This window comes from Echinops telfairi, unplaced genomic scaffold (genome assembly GCF_000313985.2).
Source record: "Echinops telfairi isolate 266 unplaced genomic scaffold, ASM31398v2 ScPeMD7_1;HRSCAF=3_1, whole genome shotgun sequence".
Classification (NCBI taxonomy): Eukaryota; Metazoa; Chordata; class Mammalia; order Afrosoricida; family Tenrecidae; genus Echinops; species Echinops telfairi.
Window position 1 is genome coordinate 1,981,917 of NW_022103897.1, and position 6,058 is coordinate 1,987,974.

A 6,058-nucleotide genomic window follows, 5' to 3' on the forward strand; every position below is an offset into this window, starting at 1 on the left:
GTTTTCAAGGCTGTAACTCTTTATGGGATTAGAAAGCCCATTTTTCTCCCATGAAGCAGATGGTGGTTTTGAATGGCTGACCTTGAGGCTTGCAGACCAATGCACTATAGCACCAGAGAAACCAGTATAGTGCTTTCTTAAACAAATGCAAATACAAATACCTTATGATCCTGCGATCCATCTACTGGGTACATACCCTAAAGTAATAAAGATTACAAAATGACCAGCTATATACACACCTATGTTTATTGCAGCAATTTCCATAATAGCAAAAACAGGGAAACAACCAAAAACTTTGGTTATAGAAGAATAGGTAAACAAACTCTGGTACATTCATACAATGGAAAGTTATGGATCAATAAAAAGCAAGGAGGGCTCTCTTAAAGACCACTGGACATGGATAAAACTATGGAACATTATGCTTGGCAAAGTTAGTCAATTTTATAAAGGTAATATTTAATGATACCATTCTTATAAGGGAAAAAAAATGAAACAAAGTAGTTTTCACAACAAAGGATAAGACTGAAGATCCCGTGGAAGTCAGAGACAGGAGCAGGGGCAGGAAGAGGGCAGGGGCAGGGAATTATGGAAGCAGGAAGGGACAGTGGGAGAGCGGGGGAAATACACATTGATGGGCATTTAATGGGCACTATTACTGATTTGACTTGATGAGATGGGCTGGTCAACTACACAGAATATGTTTTTCTTTAATAAGGAAAGAAGGAAGGGATTTTTACAAAGAGAGAGTAAAGCCTCAAAGCCTGAGAAGCTCTCCAGATCCTTACCCCTCTGATCGAAACATTGGTCTGAGGGACTATAAAAAGAGGAAAAGTAATATTAAAATAGATGTGGATTCTCTAGTGTAATACAAGTTCATTTCAAACAAACGATAAATAAAATGACAAATAAATAACACAATCTATTCTCTAGTTATTTTCAACATAGCAAATATATGCAATACTGATTTTTAAAAATTGCTGTCGTGGAGGGTGGCCATAAAAATGTGCCACGCCGGAACTACTCAGAGAATATAATTGACTGACTGTCCCATCGGATACACCATCACATCGTCAACGTCTTGCTTCTTTCAGACTGCACCAATCCAAGACCTGAGCGCAGAATTTATAAGAGAGCAGGCCCATTGCAGTGAGATATCTATAATGACTTTGGCTCAAGGACTTCCCATTGGCTTGACTGAAGCTTATTGGGAACTGCACTGGAGTGTACAATTCTTCCTATCCAATTCTCCTTCCTACCTTTTCTCTTTCCATAGGTCTTAGACCTGCATTACGGTGTGACTGAGGCTCTGTCCAATTCTCTTGTTCATTTCCCCTAACTTTTCTACTTATCTTACCCAGTAAATGCCTTGATCCTGACTTGACATCTGCTTCTTGGCAGACTAGAATTAATACACTATGATTCATTGAAAATACTCAGCATTTTGTTCTGTCTACCCCACCAACCACACACTTGTGTACACATGCACATACACACATACATCTCATGGTTGATTGTTCACCCTTTCCTCAGACTATCACCTTCTTCCGGACTGTCAGAAGTGCCCCCTTCTGAGTCTCCTTTTTATTTTTCTAATCTCTGATCAATATGATCCAGTGAAAGCTCGTGGGATTCATAGATAAGATCTCCTTTGATATTGATATGTCTTCTTATCAATAAAATGAATGCTTCAAAGAGTAAATGTACAAGGATTCCCAAAGACCTTTAATGAGCATTTAACTACTAGGATTGCACAAACAAAGTTAAGAGATATTACTTAAATCACACTCCCTAGGTGAAAATCCACTGTAGTTACTTCTTTGGAGTAGTTATCACTCACATCTTTTGTCTCTCTCCATTCTTATCTCAATGAGGTGATGAAGGCTCTCCAAATTATCATGGTAATGCAATTCCCTGCTGTTTCTTTTTAGATCACTTTAGGAGCTGTATTTGAGCCCTTTCGGAATTATAAATTTGGGAAAAATTGGAGTTTATTCAATAATGTAGATTAATGTTTTAATTCCATACAAGTATATACAAGAGAAGAAAAATGGAGAGGTGCGGGGAAATTCCATACATATAAAGTCATAGTCAACCGTGAACATGACATAGTGAGTATTTATGCAATTAGAATATCTGTATCTCGGTTAAGACAGAAAAAGGCTAATTCAATAAGCTAGTGAACATTGCAAAATGCTCCTGAAAGTTTAAACCATATCGTGCTTAAGTTCTATGGCAGGTATAATAGTACTTTCCAATTTTATTAGAACTATTCAAGATGTTTCATATCAAATTAATGCTATTCAAAAAGATATAATGATGATTTAAAAATTGATATGTAAAATTTTCAAGTTCGGACTAATATTCTTTCTGGTAGTTGTCTCTCTATATAGCCTTGATTTATTTATTTACTTCTTCTCTTGTTAAGTTTGGAATGAAATCTCACCACTTACCTTGGATAATTGGTAACTATAGCAATAGGAAGACTACTAAAAAAGTAAATATAATGCTGACCATATCTGCTAAGCAACTCATTTTAAGAACAGGAGTTGCAAATCAATTATTCAATACTAGGATAGAATTTATTAATGATGTGATTACACAGTCTTTCCAAAAGAATTTTCCTCACCCAGTTTACTCATTTTGTCCTTTTTTTTTTTTTTTTTAAGGAGCAGTCTGGTAAGCTTTTGACTGCTAATCAGAAGGTCAGTGGTTCACACCCACCAGCAACCCTCCACTCTGCAGGAGAGAAAAAGAAGCTGACCACTCTCATAAAGATGTACTAATCCCATGAGACATTACATAGGGTCATTATGAGTCAGAATCAACACTACAGCAGTGACTTTGGTTTTGTAAGTCTTCCTCTTTACAGATGAAGGTTAACTTATAAAGAATGCCCTTGGGAAAGTAGCGAGGAAGTAAATAAATGAAATCAACCCCCATTGCTAAAAAGCATAAAAACGTCAACTTGTTACTTTTGCAAATCTCATTGTGATTTCAATTTCATGTTATCTACCTTCTCCATGTATGATACCCACCAGCTAAGCCAAGGAAAATCACTTTGGTTTGGGTGTGCTGACCTCTGAGCCTCTGCTCATACTATTCCACCTGCTTTAGAGATTGCTAAACATAGCTAGTCTTTTAACAGTCAGTTCATACCATGCTTTTCCATGATGCTTTCCTTGATTATCCAAGCAGAAAATGACTGTTATGTCTCCAGGGCAAACACAGCCTAGAACAGCCTCTGTATGCATGGAGTCTAGAGCCGCAGTCTGTATTGAAATTTCAACTCCACTGCTGTGTAATCTTGAGAAAGACACTTAAACTTTCTGGCCTTCAATATCATTGCCTATGAACTGAGGAAAACATGTTTCAAGAGATTTTGTTTTGAAAATTAAATTTATACAGCTATCAATATTATGCTTATAATCTTTGTTGTGTTTAGCCCAAATAGTATAATTCTTTATTTTCAAGCTTTATTTTGCCTAGTAGATTGTAAGTTCCTTGAGGTTCATAACTGTGTGTTTTATTTCAATACTCTATTCATCATGTAAATTGTGACTGCTCAACTATTTTGGAAGGGGTATGTTTATTAATTTTGACTTTCCTATTTATTCTAATAATAATTGACAATTCTATTTGGAGCAAAAACAACAGGAATAAAAATAACAGCAACTGTGATATGAGAACAAATGAGAAGTCATCTTTAGGAGCATCAAACAGGACATACATATGTCTCTCTGTAGTAGATATTTTGGCTGCTTTTTCGATCCCTAACCACCTGAATCCTAAACATTTATAACAAAAATTCTTTATGGAAATAAAGAAACACATTCCAGTAAGTACTCAGGTAGAGAATTCAATGCCAATTTTTGTTAATCAAAATCCTATTCCAAATATCCTTGGGCAGGTTTTTATTCAAATTGTAAAGCTAGCCCCCAATCTGATTGGTGTCCAAATTATCACAAACTGTTAAGTACTTGCATCCCATATAATGAGATTTTGCATCTATCCTAAAATACTTTACAATGACCGATGTCTTCCATGATTTCAGTTGGCAAGACTGGAAAAATAAACACACTGTTGTTCAAAAAGAAGAAAAATTTTCACGTGGAACACTGATATCAATTATGAGGGAGGTATGGTAAGTCTTCCCTTGCTTACTCTGGAGATGAAATCAGAAAAAAGCAACCTCTAGGTAAGAACATCATGGTTGTTAACATAGAAGATCAGTAAACAGGCAGGAAACCCTCAATGACATGGATTGATATAATAGCCAACACAATGGACTCAAACATACCAATCATCATGAATATGGAGCGGGACCAAGCACGTTTCTTGTTATGTAAGATCATTGAGTTGGAGACGATGGCAACCAGAAAACAGCAACAAAACCAGCACATGTATTTGATACTCTTTGACTACATCTATCACGTGCCTGTGAGAGTAGATTTGATTCATTGAACACTAAAGACTGAAGATCAGATGAGTTATAGGATAACAAGGGCTTCATACATGAAGAAAGCAAAATGTCATAAGATGGCAGAAGAGAAGAAAGAGGCCAAATGCATGTGAAAACACTCTAAGAGTTGCTTTTGAATGGAAAGGCACTAAAGCAAATGGAGAACGTAAGGAAGAAAAACAGCTGACCATGCAATATCAAAGGATGACTTGAGGAGACAAATGACAATGAAATATAGAAAGACCCAATATTCGAAGAATATGCTCACTAATCCTCAAGCTGAGAGAATTGAATAAAAAATTCAAGCCCCTAGCAATGTTGAAGGCTCTATGACCAAAATATTGAAGGATGCAGGAAGTATGAAAAGACGATGAAAGAAATGCATAGTCACTGTGCCAATAATAATTAGTTGGCATTCAATCATTTAAAGAGGTAGTATATGATTTAAAAAATCTGAAGGAATTGGAGGAAGAAGCTCAAACTGCACTGAAGGTGTTGGCAAAAGCCAAGACTATGGGAATTGATGGAATCCCATGTGAAATGTCCAATAAATGAATGCAGCACTGGAGAGGCTCACTCCTCTGTGCCAAGAAATTTGGAAGACAGATCTCTGGTCAAAGAATTGGAAGAGATACATATTTGTGACTATTCAAAAAGAAGGTGATCCAATGTAATGCAAGCACTATTGAAAATATGATTAATATTGCAGGCAAGTAAAATTTTGTTGATGATCATTCAAAAATGATTGTATTGGTATACTGACAAGGAGCTGCCAGAAATTTAAGACAAGATTCCGAATGAGGCTTGGAATGAGGGATATCATTGCTGATATTGGATAGATGTTGGCTTAAAGCAGAGAATGCCAGAAGATGTCTACTTGTGTTTTATTGACTACACAAAGCATCCCACTGCACAGATCATAAATATTAAGAAATGCATTGCAGGAATTGAGAACTTCAGGATGCATAATTGTGTTCATAGGAAACCTGTATGCAGAACAAGAACAGTCATTTGCGCAGAACAAGGGGATACTTCGTGCATTAACATCAGGTAAGTTGTGCGTCACGGTTGTTTCTTTTCCTCAAACTAATTCAACCTATATGCTGAGCAAATAATCTGAGAACCTGAATTACACAAAGAAGAACACAGCATCGGAATTAGAGGAAGATTCATGTACAACCTGTGATCTGCAGATGAGGCAACCTCACCTGCTGAAAGCGAAAGAGACCTGACACACTCATTGATGAACATCAAAGACCAGCGCCTTCATTATGGATTTGGAGAAGCAAAGCTAGTGATGCTTGTGTGTATGTAAACAGCTGTGTATAAAAAAGGATAGATAAACAACAAGAGACCAGAAATAACCAAATGCAGGATCCAAATCCAGCAGATGAAGGGGGAAAGAAGCTCGGCTCTGCTCAGGATCTCTCTCTTATACCAAAGGCCACACTCCCAAGGATACACCATCAGATTGAAAACCTAATTGATGGGCTGGGCTCTATCCTCTATCCTCTCACCCTCATCCAAGTATGTCTAGTTAACGTTAACTCTAGCAATCACATTCATTTTGGCCTGAATTTGCTTGGTAGAGGATATGGG

General features: G+C 36.9%; 1 pseudogene; it reads left to right on the forward strand.

Annotated features, from left to right (window-relative positions):
• Positions 1-6,058, forward strand: part of LOC101642094 — a 50,801-nt pseudogene that overhangs the window by 504 nt on the left and 44,239 nt on the right.